The 17139-nt window shown below is 39.8% G+C and overlaps 1 pseudogene; it reads left to right on the top strand.

The window, feature by feature from the left end:
* Positions 1 to 215: 215 nt before the first annotated feature.
* Positions 216 to 1620, top strand: LOC101442274 (transcription factor RFX3-like; annotated as a pseudogene).
* The last annotated feature ends 15519 nt before the right edge of the window (positions 1621 to 17139 follow it).

Below are 17139 nucleotides of genomic sequence, written 5' to 3'. Positions count from 1 at the left end.
CGGCACGGGAAGTGTGGGCGGCGCCATTCCTGGGCAGGCTGCTCTTTCTTTTCACGCTGGGCGGCTTTCCTCAGGGGCGCACTCCTTGCGCGCGGGGCTCCCCCACGCGGGGGACACCCTTGCGTGACACTGCACTCCTTGCGCGCATCAGCACTGCGCATGGCCAGCTCCACACGGGTCAAGGAGGCCCGGGGTTTGAACCGCGGACCTCCCATATGGTAGACGGACGCCCTAACCACTGGGCCAAAGTCCGTTTCCCAGAGTCCCCTCTTAATCACCTGCAAGAAGACATACAGTATATAGCTATGAGACAACAATCCATGCAACAGAAACAAAGGTACAAGCCTATGCAGAAAGTGGATGGGGCTGCAGATGGTTTCACAGGAAGTGGTCAACAGACAGGCACATCTGTTGAGCAAACTGTAATTGCCCAAAGTCAACATCATCAACAATTTTTAGATGCATCTCGAGCCCTTCCAGAATTTGGAGGAGTTGAAATCTTTTCTCTGCCAGATGGCACCACCTTTGAGGATATCATGGCACCGCAGAGTCTTTAGCAAGAGCACTGTGAGGCAATATTGGACATTGTTGTGAATCTTCAGTTTAGCCTGATAGAAAAATTGTGGCAAACATTCTGGCGCTATTCTCCCTCTACTCCAACAGACAACTACCATTACTGAATCAAGCAATGTGAGTGAAATAGAAAGTCTACCTCCAAAGCAAAGCTGACAACTCTGTGCAAACATGTGTCTATCCTGAAATGGATGTGTACCTGTGACCATAGGATGTACAGGCTTTGGTAGAGATTCTCATGCCCAACATCCTTAGAGACCTATTCCTTGTGTCTTGACCCAAGCCATTCGAAATTTTGCAAAAAGCTTGAAGGCTGGCTTTCCAATACCATGAACAATATTCCACAGAGAATAACACAAACCAAGATTGCCACTGTAACTGCCTTTGCCCAGACTCTGCTAAGATATACATCACTCCATCTCCTGGCCCAGGCGGCTCGTGCAGTGCTTCAGAACACTTCACAAATAAACCAGATGCTCGATGAACTCAACCGTGTCAACTTTGCCAGTGTCCAGGAGCACGCTTCCTGGGTATGCCAGTGTGATGACAACATGGTTCAGAGACTAGAAACAGACTTCAAGATGACACATCAGCTGCAGAGCACCCTGGAGCAATGGGCTGCCTGGCTTGACAATGTGATGATGCAAGCACTGAAGCCCTACAAAGGAAGATCCAGTTTTCCTAAAGCAGTCAGGCAATTTCTGTTAAAACGAACTTTCTACAGCTTGATAGTTATTCAGGACGTAACCTTATGCAGCGCTGCTAGCTTTGGCTCCTTTCACCTGATTCGTCCACTCTACGAGGAGTATATGTTCTCCTTAGTAGAACATCGTGTTGCCCAGGCAACAGGAGAGACACCTATAGCAGTGATAGCCATTTGGCAATTTAAATGTTGTGTCACCTGGAAATCGGGATAAAGATGAAGGCAGTGAAGTGGAAAGTGAAATGGATAAAGAACTGGATGACTCTTCAGAGCCTCAAGCCAAAAGAGAGAAAACAGAGCTGACCCAGGCCTTTCAAGTCGGCTCTATGCAGCCTGTTCTCTGAAGTGGCATGCAACCAAGCCTCCTGAATCCAATTCACAGCGAGCACATCGTCACAAGTACTCAGACTATTCGACAGTGCAGCGCTACAGGAAATACCTACCCCGCAGTCTAATGAATATTAAAGCCATTTTTCCAGCTTACATTAACCCTGTTGATATTGGGCTTAAGTTGAAAAATTAATAAGCCTGAAGGTCAACTGTTGTCAAATTCTATCTGCACTGAACATTACCTTTTCAGAGCTGTGAAATGGAATGGGTGTATGTATTTTGCTGGGTCTTTTTTTTTTTTTTTAATGTAAACAAATTATTTGCCTCTCAATAATAAGAGTTGGTTTTTTTTTCCCTCAGTTTCAGGTATCAGGAAGGATTTTTGCAACACTTAATGTCAATGCTTTTGTCTTCTTATAATTAAAAAGTAATTTACAAAAAAAAAAAAACAAGTAAGAAGAAAACAATGAAATGTTCATGAATTCTTAGAGGCTAATTGTGGGCTGGTATGAACCCCCTGGGAGCCACAGACACATGAGGAGTCCACACCCACTCCTTAACTCTTTTCCATGAGCTCCTTAAGAGCATGGTACTTAAGAGAAAGACTGAAAGCAGGGCAGAGATATGAGAGAACTTCCTCAGTGGTGCAGGAGTGTTGAGCCTGCCAGGGGTTGAGAGATGAGCAGGAGTATCTGAAGAAGCCCATCCATCTCTGGGTCCTACGTAAGTACAGGTGATGGTCAGTTGCCTCAGGAGTACAGCACAAAATCCATATGTAACACGAAAACTTCTGTAATATGAAGAAAAAAATCTGCTTCTGGAGAAGGGTTAAGAAACCTACTTGAAGTCTGGCACTTGACCTGCTTTGAAACAGGCAATAGCTCCTATGAGAAGGACAGAAAATTCACTCATATTAAAGATCCCCCCCTGCCACAAAGTAGAGTTCATCTGTCAAAGGTGGGTATAAACTCACCTGTTCCAGTCCCTGACCTGTAATAGGAGTCAGAGGTTGCCTCCTCCTGGCAGAGGAGCAGAAATGTGGAAAAAGCCTCATTCCTGCAGCTTGGTGCACAGGGCCTAATACTGACTCTGGAGAAGAAGATACAAGTTACTCCCATTTTCCACCACACGTCTGGCCCTGAGTAACAGCAACAGCAATCTTTCACTGAAAGAGGAATGTAATAGTGGAGAGGGGCTGGTAAAAGTTCAGGACGGGGCAAGAACAGTGAGAAAAAAATTCTTCAGAATTCCAGGACACGCATTCAGCACCTATGAAGCAACAATAACAAATTCAGCTCAACAAATTACTAAATTGACTCAATTCCCCACATTAATGGCTTGACAGAAGAAGAGCTATGCTATTCTGAGCATTAATTACTATTTACCTAAGTCTCTTGTGTTTTTTACCCTGAATCTAGCATTCAATTAAAAATAACAAGACACACAAAGAAGCAAGAAATTTTAAAAATCCTATTGTCAAGAGAAAATAGATAACAGAACCAGACTTATGCATGATCTAGAAGTTAGAGATGTTAAAATTACTAGGATTAATATGATAGAGGATCTAGTGCAAAAATGTGGACAAAATATATGAACAATGGAGAATTTCAGCAAAGAGATGGAAACTGTAAAAAAAAGTTAGGTAAAGTGCTAAATATGAAAAATACAATATCATAAATGAAAAATTCCTTGGTCAAGTTTGCCAGCAAAAAGAACACAGTAGAAGAAATTATCAGTGAAACTGAAGATGAAAATATATAATCCCAGAAGACATATAGACAAAGAATGGAGCAGAATGAAATAGGTGAATGGATAATGGCCATAGGGGAAATAGACAAATCTGATTTCAACATTCTTTTCTCAACTACTGAAAGGAAAAAAAAAAAAAAAAAAAAAAAAACAGTGTGATATAGGAGACTTGAACAACACAATCAACCAACCTGACCTAATTGACATTTGTAGGACACTTCATCCAACAAAAGATAATACACACTCTTTTCAAATGTTCATGGAATATTCTGGGCCATAAAACAAATCTTAATAAATTTTAGAGGATTGAAATTACAGAAAGTACTTTTTTCTGACCACAAAGAAATTCAACTCTGTATCAGCTACAAAGTGGGAAAAAGAAAATCTATTTGGATAACAAACAGCACACTTTTAATTAACCTGTATAGCAAAGCATACCGCATTTTATTGTACTTTGCTTTATTTGTGTTCGGTAGACACTGAGTTTGTTCTTACAAATTTAAGTTTTGTGGCAACCCTGTGTCAAGCAAGTCTATCGGTGCCGTTTTCCCAACTGCATGTGCTCACTTCGTGTCTCCGTGTCACATTTTAATTAAGGTAATTATATTCTTCTTTTGACACAATGTTATTGCACACTTAATAGACTAAAGAATAATACAAGCATAACTTCTATGTGCACTAGGAAACCAAAAAGTTAGTGTGACTCACTTTATTGCAAAATTCACTTTATTGTCATGGTCTAGAACGGAGCCCATAATATCTCCAAGGTATGCCTGCACATGAAAATGAAAATAAAATATAAAAATTTGAAGGATCCAGCTAAAGCAATACTTAAAGAGAAATTTATAGCGTTAAACGCTCATGTTAGAAAAAGAAGAAAGATTTAAAACCAGCTGTCTATATCTCCACCTTATGGAAATTAGAAAATTTAGAGTAAATGAAAACTAAATAGAAGGAAGAAAATAATAAAGAGCAGAAATCATTGAAATAGAAAAAAGGAAAATAATGAATAAAATCAATGAAATCAAAAGCTGGTTTTTGAAAAAGATTAATAAAAGTTATAAACCTCTGGGCATATTAATCAAGAAAAAAATGGCAAGAAATCCAAATTACTCACATTAGGAATGAAAGAAGGAATATCACTACAGATTTATTAGATATTAAAGCACACATTTAAAAGGATAAGAAAATAACAACACTATGCCAATAAATTTGACAAATTAGCTGAAAAGGACAAATTCCTTGAGGAATGCAATTTACTAAAACTCACTCAAGAAGAAAGGGATAATCTGAATAGCCTTATATCTATTGAAGAGATTGAGTTCATAGCTAAAAAAATTTCCAGACACAAATGGCTTTAGTAGGGAATCTACCAAACATTTAAAGAAGAAATAATATCAGTTCTACTCAAATGCTCCCGGAAAATGAGAAGGAAACACTTCACAATCATTTTGTGATGTAGGATTGCCCTGATATTAAAACCAGATAAAAAGTTACAAGAAAATAAAACTATAGACCAATAACTCTCATGAACCTAGAACCAAAAATCCTTAACAAAATATTAGCAAACTGAGTCCAAAAGAAAAATGTATGTATCATGCCCACATTGGGTTTATCCCAAGAATGCAATCTTGATTTGGTATTTGAAAAGCAATCAATGTGAGTCATTATGTTAACAGACTAAAAAAATAAAAGCCATGTGATCATCTAAATAGATGCAGAGAAAAAAAAGATATGACAGTAGTCAAAAGTCATTCATGATCAAAAGTCTCAGCAGACTGGAAATAGAAAGGAACTTCCTCAACCTGATAAAGAGCATCTTCAAAAAAATCTACAGCTAACATCGTATTCAGTGATGAAAGAATGAACACTTTCCACCTAAGAGTGGAAACAATGCAATGATGTCTGCTCTCACCATTTTTATTCTACATTATACTGAAGGTCTTAATATGTGCATTAAGGCAAGTATAATAAATAAAATGTTCCAATATTGGAAAGGAGAATTCCCTTTATTTGTTGAGGGCATGATATTCTAAAAACAAAATCCTAAGGAATCTACCCAAAAAACCTACCAGAACTTATGAGCAATCTTAATATGATTGTAGGATACAGGGTCAATGAACAAAAATCAATTGTATTTCTATACACAAGCAATGAGCAACACAAAATATTGCTGCAAGAAATTTAAAAAGATCAATAAACAGATACACCATATTCATCAGTCAGACGAGTCAATATTTTCAGGATGTCAATTCTCCCCAAATAGATCTATAGATTTGACACAACCACAATCAAAATCCCAGCAGAATATCTCCTTGAGAAACTGGCACACTGATTCTAAAATGTATGCTAAAATATAAAGGAAATAGAATTGTCAAAACAATTTTTAAAAGAACAAAGTTGGAAGAATTTATCAATGATTTCAAAATTTACTATAAAGTTGGTTATCAGGATGATGTGGTATGAATCTTAAGGATAGACATATAAATCAACATAACAGAATAAAGAGTCCAAAAATAGATCCACACATAAAGTTGTCAATTGATTTCAGACAGAAGTGACCATTTTTCCCCCATTTAAAAAAGGTTCCAAGGGGAAGCAGTCTTCTCAATAACTGTTGTGGAATGATTTAATATTCATATGCAAAAAAACATCTTAAGCCGTATCTCACACCATATATTACTCATAATAGCCACAAACTGGAAACAACCCAAATGCCCAGATGGATAAACAAACTGGACATATAACAGAATATTACTCAACCAAAAAAGTTCAAACTAGTGATAAATTAAGAAATATGGATAGATCTCAAAAGCATTTTGCTCAATGGTTTGAGTGCTGCTTCCCGTGTACAAGGTCCCACGGTCAAGCCCTGTTATCTCCTAAAAAATTAAGAAAAAGCAATTTGCTAAAGGGAGGGGGTGGAAAGGGTAGATGCAAAAGACTACATGGTATATGATTCCATTTAAAAGTCTAGAAAAGGCAAACGTGTAAGAAGAGAGAACAGATCTGTGGTTTCTGGAGACTTGGGATGGGGAAAGAGGATCAGCTTCAAAGAAGTGTGTGGGGCCTTTTGAGGGGGCTGGAAACATTCTGTTTTGAGTGCAGTGGCAACTACTCCACTGTCTGTGTTTGTCAAAACTCATCAGACTGTATACTTTAAAAGAGTGAATTTTGTTGTATTTAAATTATATCTCAGTAATTTTTCAATCTCTTTAAGAATGTTACCATTAGGGGAACTGCATAAAAGGTACACTCTGTAGTATTTCTTACGGCTACATGTGTCTCTACAATTACCTCCAAATAAAAAGTGAAAAATCAATAACTTTTTTTAAGTTATAAGAGATTAAAAGTCTCTTTAAGAGAAGGATGAAGAAGAAAACAATACTTTTATTCATAATAATGATAATAAAACAAGAATCAGAACTCAGTAAGAATATAAATCACACACCTAAGTCCAGAGTTCAAGGTGATTTATTCGTGTAAGAGGCAGAGATGGCTCCTCCATTCTGAGCTTGCTGAATTTGTCACCAGGAAGCTGCTACCAGGGATGATTCCATTGCTCCCTGAGACTGAGAGGCACCCTGCAGTCCTCATGCAACCAACCTCAGCCGGAGGTCTTTCAAAACCAAGTTCAAGGTGACAGTACCTGTCAAGCAGCCAAGTCAAACCAACTGTTCCAAATCTCCCAGCTGGACTTTCCACCAGAGGAGAAGGCAACCCCAGGAAAACTGCCTAATGAGAGACTGGGAACCCACAGAAACACTTCCCCAAAAATCCACAGGGCGCGAAGCGGTGGAACCGTCCACGGCCGTTGAGGAAGTTCCCCTTTCGGGCTCCATATGCCGGGCAGACTTCCTCCCTTTGTCCCAGCAGACTCGGTTTCAGTAACCACAGGTGGGCATCTCTACAGACCCAGCAGGGTGAGGCATTCTGGCAGAAAGCAAAGGCACAAACAGTCAAAGGGGGCCTGAACTTCAGTTTGGGGGGGAAAAAACCCTTCTGTACACTCATACAGAAGCTAGAACTTGATTTTCATCAGAAGACCCAGGTTCCATCCCTGCTAGGTTGTTGGGGAACCTTACGTAAGTCCTTTAACCTCAGTTTCCTCATCTCCGGTGGTGATAATAATAATGTTTCACAACATAGATATTAAGTTGAAATGAGGTCACAGATATGAACTCATTGGGTAAACTATTCAAATGTTAGAGCTTTCTTTTTCAATCACATAATTTCCCCAAGTCAGTGTTTCCCAAAGACTGGCACACATCTCCCTGTGGGTATATAAGAAAAATTTAGGTTATCATAGACTTTTTTTTTTCTTTCACTTACTTGTTTCACATCATGTTTTGAGGTTCATGCCTATTTTTTAAAATATTTTTTATTCTTTTTTTTTTTAAGGTACATAAATCACACAAAATGTTACAGTAAAAAGTATAAGAGGTTCCCATATACCTACTCCGCACACCCCCCACTCCTCCCACATCAAAAACCTCTTTCATTAGTGTGGTATATCATAGACTTTTTATTCTAAGATTTACAAACTTAATTTAAAGGCTCTTAGAAAAATGTAAGTAGCCAATCTACCTTGATAAGATGAGGTTATATTTAATATTGAGTCAAATTGAAATCCACATTAAATAAATACATTAGGTTAACAACTGGGGGGGGGATGTAGTAAGTAAAGATGGCAGAAGTCATGAAGATGAATAAAATTTGAGAAATACTGCTCCCAGCTCTGAGAACGAGGCCTGTGAACCTCATCCCTGGGTCTTCTGGAAGGAGACCTGCAGGCCTTGTACGTTATAGACCTCAGAGCTCTCTTTGCAAGCACTCTGGAGCACGTCATTTCTGACCATAATAAAAGATACAGTATACTTCTCCTAAGGATTTGCTTTATCTCATGGACATTGCAAATTATGACATTGGTCAGATTTCCCTATTTGCCTTGACAGCCTAAAAGCTTAAAAGCACAACTTGTCAAATATGATAGAATCGTGTCATATTCATTGTTTATTAGCCTCGCTCCTATTTTATGTCCCTAGCTTATTGTCACTTATTCCTTTCTCTTCTACATTTAACTTATTGTCTTCCAATATTGTATATCCTTTCATGCCACCTTAAATCTTCTTTTTTTTAATAAGGCAAGCTACAATATTTTAAATGTCCTAGTCTTTTTCCTTTAAGAAGATATCTTTATTGTAAAGTAAAAGTGGTCCTTAAACCCAAGGGATGAATTTGAGTATGCTTGGAAAAGAGTGAGATAATTAGTCATGTTAGTATCATTTTGAAATTAGTCATTGTGAAAAATCCATTCTTTTCAGTGTTACATCACTAAGGTACAAAGCAGATAGTTAAGACTGATTTCAGACCTGGGTAACCCCAGGGACTAAAGTAAAATGGGAAGTGGGTGCTGTGGTGGAACTGGGCTTCCTTTTTCCTCAAAAGCCAAGGTTTTGCTAATAATAACAACAACAACAAAAACCCAAACTAAAATGATACCAAAATTTGGCGTCACAATACTCAGAATGCCCTAAACTATAGGAAGTGATTTTGTTAAAAGTTCTTTTATCGAGTTTCCTTGGCCAGGAGACTTTTCCTGACCCATCTGCTTGTACTTATCAGTGTTTTCTTCAGCAAAAGAGATGAGTATTTGTTTTGCATCAGCTCAATCCTTTTTTTATTATCTTGGTTACATTACCTATTTTTTCTGAGGCTCAGTTTCTCTATAAATTAAAGATAATAATTCCTAATCTTTCTATTTGGGCCTGAAGGAAAAATGAAATATTTGCCAGGACTCTTTTAGTTGCATGTGACAAAAGCCCAACCCAAACCAGCAAAAGAAAGATGATGGTGGGTTTAGGGATTATTACAGGTTATTCACATGAAGATTGAACAGTCAAAGCAATGCATGAAGGTAGAGCTCAGAGGCATCTGAAACTAGAAACCGTAATGACACCCAGACCTTCTTTGTGTCTCTCATTTCCCTTTCACCCTGCCGATCAATGTCATTCTTTCTTAAAATAGACCAGCCAGGAACATGGCCACCCATAGCCCTACTACCTCAACTCTCACAATCCACAAACCCATAGAGGAACTAAGACTCACTCTCTCTAGTACCAAAACTCAAAAACCCTACAAAGATGTCTGACTAGGCAATCTTGAGTCAGGTACCCATTACTTGGACTCATCAACTTGGCCATGTGATTGGTATTATGAATGACCCCAACTAGATCAAGTGCTTGTATTTGAGCCAATCTACACTGTCCAGGAAAGAGATCTATAAGATGACAGTTCCCACTCAAGGCACCTGATTAAAGGAAAGGAAGGAGCATTTCCCAGAAGAAAAAATGGGAAAAGTGGACTATTACAGGCAGAAAAAAAAACAATTGAGGATTATTACAGGGAGGCTTAAAAACAACAGGATCATTAAACAAATACATAGTTTAAATAATTCAAGACTTCAAGACTCATATCAAATGTTATCTACTCCAAGAAGCCTTTCCTGATAACTCAGTTATAGAATCTTTCCCTCTCTGGCATAAATTAAGTTTATGTGAGGTATACCTCCCACTGAATTATATTTAATTTTTCATTTGAGTATATACTACATTAAATTGTTTTCTAACCAACTGACTATTCTAAAATTTGTCTTCTCCACCTGATTTTTCCTTGATGACCAAAAACTATTTCTTGCTGCTGTAGTTAAAATGATTGGTGTTAATTTACAATTGTTCCCAGGAAAGATATTTGCATTTTAACTGGGGTATACTACCAGCAAAGTCTTAATCCAAAGGAGTGATACTAATGTTGGAAATTTTAAACATATGCAGGAGGACATCTTGGATAATCTAAACTAGGGTCCTAAGTTGCTGTGGTTACAGACATAATTCCCACCATATTACTGCTGTGTGTGTCATAATCATCATCAACATCACCAATTTTTGCAAAATCTGAATAGACTTTGCACATGAAAAGATGTGTGACCTTTTGAGCCCTCAGGTGAATGCAAATCAGAATCATGATGAGATACTACTTGATACCCACTAGGATGGCTGGAATCAAAAAGTCAGTGTCAGCCAGGATGGGGAGCAATTGGAAACTTCACGCACTGGTGGTAGGAATGTAAGATTGTCCAACCACTTTGGAAATCAGTGTGACAGTTCCTCAGCCAGTAAACATAGAGTTATGAAACGACATAGCAATTCCACTTCTGGTACCTACCCAAGAGAAATAAAAACATATGTCCACACAAAAACTTGTACTTGAATGTTTAGAGCAGCATTATTCCTAATAGTGAAAAGGTGGAAACAACCCAAGTGTCCATCAACCAATTAATAGATAATTAAAATGTGATATATCTGTAGAATGGAATATTATTCAGCCATAAAAAGGGTGAAGTGCTGATACCTACAAGATAGATGAACCTGGAACAGACTATGCTAAGTGAAAGAAACCTGCCACAAAAGACCACCTATTACATGATTCCATTTATATGAAATGTCCAGAACAGACCAACCCAAGAAACAGAAAGTAGATCCATGGTTGTTTAGGGCTGGGGGGGAGATGAGCAGATCTTAGAGTGACAGCTAAAGGGTTCAGGGTTTCTTTCTGAGGCTATGAAAATATTCACTGTGGTAATAATTGTCCACATTTAGAAATGTACTAAAAACAAGTGAATTGTACACTTTAAATAGGTGGATTGTATAGTATGTGAATCATATCTCAATAAACCTATGGTTTTAAAAAATGAAACAAGAAACAAATTGAGATGCATCGAGGGTAAACTACACACTAGATTTCAAAGACAGCACAAAAAGAGAATGTAAGGGAATCAGATGTGGCTCAACCAGATGGGCTCCCACCTACCACATGGAAAGTCCCGGGTTTGGGTCCCAGTGCCTCCTAAAAGAAGATGAGCAGATGCCACCCCCTTCTGCAATGAGCTAGATGCCGCCCAAAGCACAGTGAGCAGATACCACAGGCCAGCAGATGCTGCAGGCTGCAGGGTGCAGTCGTGGCTCAGGCTGATGGACACTTACCTCTCATGCAGGAGGTCCCAGTTTTGGTTCCCAGTGCCTGACAAGAGAACATCAGGGCGGTGGGGGGATAAATAAAGTAAATAAATAAATCTTTAAAAAAAGAGAGAGAGAGAATTAACAAATTTTTGTATTGATTACATTTTGAGATGATAATATTTTGGATACACTGGATTAAAGAATGTATATTTTGTTTTCCTTTTTAATGCTGCTACTAAAAAATTCAAATGTACATATGAGACTCACATTATATTTCATTTGGACAACACTGCTGTAGAGGTCTACAAATGACTAAAACTTCTGTGTGTCGATTTCCTCACCTGTTAGGGAAAAGTTATAATAGTACTGACCTCACAAGGCTGTTTCAAGGATTAAATGACATGATGGATTTTAAGGAACTTAGCTTGTGACTGTTAGCTCTTTTTAATATAAATGTTAGCTATTATAAATCTTAGCTCTTATTATCAGGGAAGCCTCTCAGTATTACTGAGTACAGCAGTCAGAGTAAAGAAACCCTAACATAAACTTAGACTTTCTTTTACGCTTTAAAAATTATTTTTAGAACTGAAAGAGCTCTTAGAAACCATCACATCCAGGAATTATAAACTGTCACCTTGCAGAAGTGTTGTTTGGCCAACACTGGTTTTAAAAATCGAATCTGGGAGGGAAAAAAATCGAATCTGAACTCCTTTGTTGTGGGAATGTTTTTCACTTTGCCACAGGTCCAACCACTCTTTTTCCTTTGGCAGAGACTCACCTTTGGGTTACCTCTTTGGTGCTGGCAGCATTTGAGTCTGGACATGATCCTATGCTGATCCAAGCCCCTCGCTTTCCTGATGAAGGGGTCCTTGGAAGAGGACACTCTGCTCATAAGACCGTGACTGGAATCCAGTCTGCAGAGTCCCAGGCCAGTACCTCCCGCATGCAGTGCAGCAGAGCGGGCTTCCTCATTCAGGGGGCAGTAACAAAGGGGCCCAGTTCGGTTCTAGCACGAGTCTAACGTGGATCTAACAGGTCCTCAGGGACCTGGGGGGGACATTGAGTATTTCTTTACTTTACTGCCACTGGGGTAAATAAATAATTTCCAGAGCTCATGATACCTTTAACAGAGACAAGTGAATCACCCTTGGGAGGGCGGGGGGCACCTGGAAGTCAGTAGGTCCAAACAGCCTGCCCTAAGAAGCCCCAAGTCCAATCATGTGAATCTGCCCATCAGCCATTCTGCACTTGGTCCATTTCCCTTTTATTTATTAAATAATTTTCTTCCTCACATTTTCTTAGCAAATCAATCTAAAAATTCAACCTTTTGATTCCCAAGCCCCATAAGGTGACCTGGGATAATTGTTCCCATTTTTCTGTTGAGAAAACTGGGCCTACAAGAGGTTAGAAATTGTACTGCTAAGTAAGGCACTCAAGGCATATTTTGTTTTTTTCATATCTAAATAGCACCTGCACTGTTTAGTTATCATTTTTCTTTAAAGGCCACTTACTGTTCTTACTTAAGTCAACTGATTTTGAAAGGAAATTTTACTTCATTACCAGATATTTAAAATTTTGAATGGAAAGTTTGATATTTAAATAGAACGCTAGTGTCACTTGCCGTAAGTAGAAGATGAACAAATACAACACAATGAAGTTAAAACAATTCTAATTAGAAACCATTGCCTGGACAGCTCTTGAATTCCAATGCTCACACCACATCCAAGAACTATTAAATCGGCATATCTCTGTTGGCGTGCAGGAGGCAGACCCAGGCATAGGTATTTTTTTTTTAAGATTTTTTTTTTAATTTATTTCTCTCCCCTTCCCTGCCCGTCCCCCCACCCCCCCCAGAGGTCTGCTCTCTGTGTCCATCTGCTGTGTTTTCTTCTGTGTCCTCTTGTATTATCAGGCAGCACCGGGAATCTGTGTTTCTTTTTGTTGCGTCATCTTGCTGTGTCAGCTCTCCGTGTGTGCAGCCCCACTCCTGGGTAAGCTGCACTTTCTTTCATGCTGGGCAGTTCTCCTTACGGGGTGCACTCCTTGCGTGTGGGGCTCCCCTACACGGGGGACACACCTGAGTGGCACGGCACTCCTTGTGCACTTCAGCACTGTGTGTGGGCCAGCTCCACTTGGGTCAGGAGGCCCTGGGTTTGAACCTTGGACCTCCCATGTGGTAGGCAGATGCTCTATCCATTGAGCAAAATCCACTTCCGGTATTTTTAAAAAAGCTCTCTCCAGGTGGTACCAGTGTGTAGCCGGGGTTGAGAACCACTAAAAGACACTATGGCCTTTTGAAGCTTTGAATCTGAGGCCTGCTCTCTGTTGAAAGGAAAGATCAGTAATTATGGAAAGGTGTTAAAGATACACTAACCCAAAACTGAGACGGTCTCCTTGCTATCATCAGAAAATTGAAAAAATAACTTTTGAAATGGGGAAAAGTTCTCATCTGTGATTCATTGCTGGTAGTGAGTTGTTCTAATCAACAATCATCTTCCATAGCATTTGCCTTTCAAGAAACACCAGACCTTGAAGACAAGATTCAGAGATACTCACAACAATGCTGAAGAACCGACACACTAGTCTGTCCTCCCCTTTTTGGAACCCCCATGCTCTTGAGAGACGCCCTCCCCTCTGTTTGAGAACATATCGGGCCTCCCCAGGATGGGAGTCCAACACCTTCCCGCTCATTATGCGTGTCTCCACCCACTGATATAACACACTAGGACAAGATGAGCACTCATACACTCCCTAGAAGCCTGCCCCAGGTGTGCCCTGTGCTGAATGTCCCCCCATCCAACACCCTAAACCAGTAACTCTTCCTTGTCATATTGTCTAAAGAGTGTTCTCAGCACTTTAGTTTCAACCATGTACAGCCAATCTCCAGGTTCACCTGCTCCCTCCCCCCAGTTCCACAGATCTTTTGACCCATCCTCCCCACCCTATTCCCCTGTCCAGCTGGGCTTTGGCTCATGACCTTTTTTTTTTAAAGATTTTTTAAAATTTCTCTCCCCTTCCCCCGCCCCCCATTGTCTGTTCTCTGTGTCTATTTGCTGTGTGTTCTTCCTTTGTCCACTTCTGTTGTTGTCAGCGGCACGGGAATCTGTGTTTCTTTCTGTTGCATCATCTTGTTGTGTCACTCTCTGTGTGTGCGGCACCATTCTTGGGCAGGCTGCACTTTCTTTCGCGCTGGGCGGCTCTCCTTACGGGGCGCACTCCTTGCGCGTGGCGCTCCCCTATGCAGGGACACCCCTTCATAGCACGGCACTCCTTGCACGCATCAGCACTGCGAATGGGCCAGCTGCACACGGGTCAAGGAGGCCCAGGGCTTGAACCGTGGACCTCCCATGTGGTAGACGGATGCCCTAACCACTGGGCCAAGTCCGCTTCCATGGCTCATGATCTTCATCTCCCTTTCTATTTCCTGTAAGTCTACCTTCCAGACTCTAGCTCTCTGAGTCACCTTGATTTGCTTAATTCATATGGGAGTGGTCATGTAGTATTTGTCCTTCCATGCCTGCATTGCTTCACTCAGCATAAGGTCCTCAAGTTCATCTATGTTATTCTGTGTGTTAGTAGTGTATTCATTCTTACAGCTGAGTAGTATTCCATTGCATATATATATACCACATTTTGTTTAACCATTTATATGTTTTTGCTTTGTTTTTTTTAAAAAAGATTTATTTTATTTACTTATTTCTCTCCCCTTCCCCCCCACCCCAGTTGTCTGTACTCTGTGTCTATTTGCTGTGTCTTCTTTGTCCGCTTCTGTTGTTGTCAGCGGCACGGGAATCTGTGTTTCTTTTTGCTGCGTCATCTTGTTGTGTCATTTCTCCGTGTGGGGGCGCCATTCTTAGGCAGGCTGCACTTTCTTTCGCACTGGGCGGCTCTCCTTACAGGGCGCACTCCTTGCGCGTGGGGCTCCCCTATGCGGGGGACACCCCTTCATAGCACGGCACTCCTTGTGGGCATCAGCACTGCGAATGGGCCAGCTCCACACGGGTCAAGGAGGTCCGGGGTTTGAACCACGGACCTCCCATGTGGTAGACGGACGCCCTAACCACTGGGCCAATTCCACCACCTAACCATTCATATGTTGATGGGCATTTGGGTTGATTACAACTTTTGCAATAGTAAATAATGCCGCTATGAACATTAATGTGCATGTATCTGTTTGTGTCCTTGTTTTCAATTCTTCTGGGTATATACCCAGCAGTGGAATTGCTGGGGTCATATGGCAGATCTATAGTTAGTTTTTTGAGAAACCACCTAACTGTCCTCCACAATGGCTGGACCATTCTACATTCCCACTAGCAGCGGATGAGAGCTCCCGTTCCTCCACCTCCTCTCCAACATCTGTAGTCCTCAGTTTTTTTAATAGCTGCCAGTCTAATGAGTATAAGATGGTATCTCATTGTAGTTTTGATTGGCATTTCCCTAATAGCCAGGGATGCTGAGTATCTTTTCATGTGCTTTTTAGCCATTTGTATGAGGATCTGTATCAGAACTCTCAATATAGTTTCATTGATCAGTATGCCTATCCTTGTGCCAATACCATGCTGTTTTAACCACTATAGCTTTGTAGTATGTTTTAAAGTCAGGTGGTGTGATCCCTCTGATTTCATTTTTCTTTTCCATTATGTCTTTGGCTATTTGGGGCCTCTCGCTCTTCCAAATAAATTTCATAGTTAGTTTTTCCAATTTAGTAAAAAATGCTATGTTGCTTTTTATTGGGATTGCATTAAATCTGTAGACTAGTTGGGGTAGGATAGATATCTTAATGATATTTAGTCTTCCTATCCATGAACAGGGAATATTCTTCCATTTATTTAAATCTTCTTTGGTTTTCTTTAACAGTGTTGTATAGTTTTCTGTGTATAAGGCATTTACAACTTTAGTTAAATTTATTCCTAGGTATTGGATTTCTTTTAGTCACTGTGGGCCCTGAGGTGAGGGGGCGGGAAGAATAGAATAGATGGAAGAGGGGGTAGTTTGGGGCAATGGAAGTGTTCTGCACAATCATGCAATGATGGCTATAGGCCATGTTAAATTTCACCAAAAATTTATAATGGGCATTTGGGTTGATTACAACTTTTGGCAATAGTGAATAATGCTGCAATGTCTGATCTAAAATGTAAATAAACCATATGTAAACTACTGACCATGGTTAGTATGGTCTAAAATGTAATCCGTAATGTGAACTACTGATCATGGTTAGTAGCTATGTTTCAATATCTGTACATCGGTTGTAACAAATGTACTATTTTTATGTAACATTTTATGTAATCTATGTATCTTTTGAAAATAAATTTAAAATACACTAAATGAAAAAAGAAAGAAAGAAAGAAATATCTGACCAAAAGACTCCAGAAGGACTGGTTTCTATTCCAGTGTCTTTTAAAATGACTCCAACAAGGTAATTCTGGAGAGCCCCGATCACCTCTGTGTGTTCTCCAGCAGGGATCCAAATGCTTGCATTGACATCATGCTTTCAGCCCTATCTTTCTATTTCAAAATGAATCTCTCCAGGGTTCACCTTTGAAAACCTAAAATCAAAAACCCATCTCTGTTGCCTTTCATTTCCTCTCCAGAAGCCCCTCGTTTTCACCCAGGAATGTCTGGCTTTGGAGATGGTTTAAGTAAGCTGTACCCTTTTGGATCTTAAAAGGAAGTATCACCTGTACTGAGTGATAATACTTTGACAATGCTCTTTCATGATTTCTTACAAATGTTTCACAATGCAAGGTATTAGTGGTGGGGTGATGT

This window comes from Dasypus novemcinctus, chromosome 2 (assembly GCF_030445035.2).
Source record: "Dasypus novemcinctus isolate mDasNov1 chromosome 2, mDasNov1.1.hap2, whole genome shotgun sequence".
Taxonomy (NCBI): Eukaryota; Metazoa; Chordata; class Mammalia; order Cingulata; family Dasypodidae; genus Dasypus; species Dasypus novemcinctus.
This window is presented reverse-complemented; position numbering and strand designations above follow the sequence as displayed.